Source organism: Charadrius vociferus, unplaced genomic scaffold (genome assembly GCF_000708025.1).
Source record: "Charadrius vociferus isolate BGI_N301 unplaced genomic scaffold, ASM70802v2 scaffold616, whole genome shotgun sequence".
NCBI classification, from domain to species: domain Eukaryota; kingdom Metazoa; phylum Chordata; class Aves; order Charadriiformes; family Charadriidae; genus Charadrius; species Charadrius vociferus.
This window is the reverse complement of record NW_009648690.1, coordinates 227,212-227,903: the sequence shown is the minus strand read 5'-3', so window position 1 is coordinate 227,903 and position 692 is coordinate 227,212.

Genomic DNA, 692 nt, shown 5'->3' with positions numbered 1-692 from the left:
GGGGACAGCGGGGTTGTCCTTCCTTCGCTCTCCTCTCCCCACTTGCTCCCAGCTGCAGCGGGGTGGTGGCACGTACGGAGTCAGGGTGGGAGAGCCAGCTTGGGGGACAGCGGTGCGCACAGCGATGGGTCCTCAGCTGGGCTCCTCCTGAGCTGCTGATGGGTTGGCTTTCACGCGCTGGGAAGGATACGGAATACGAGGAGCTGCCTCGCCAGGAAAACAAAGACAACTTGTAGCAATGCAGCGCATTTCCACACCGAAGTGCCACCGTGGGCAACAGCCACGGCCGGGGCGGCTCCGCTGGCTTCCCCGGCGTTCCCCTCGGGGCCGGTTGGCTTTGGGTGCTCTGCCCCAGAAGGGGTGCTTGCACGCGGACACATGCACGCAGTGGGGTGACCTCAGGAGGGGCCGAGGCCACGGGTGTGTGCCAACGCGTGCGCCACTGCAGAGATGCGCCGTCTTATAGCCAAGACCCGGTGGGAGCTCTGCTGAAAGCCCGAGCGTGCTCCCGCAGCCGCCCTCCCCGAGGAGACAGGGATATTTGGGGTTGCGTTTTGCCCGGCTTCTAAGTTCCTCCATCGCCCCCCCTGAAGCCTCCCCGCTGCTGTTTGACTGCATCGTTTGCAACGGCCACCCTGCCCGGAGGTGGCACCACGGGACGGAGGCGGCTGCCCCACGGGAAGCAAGTCTGC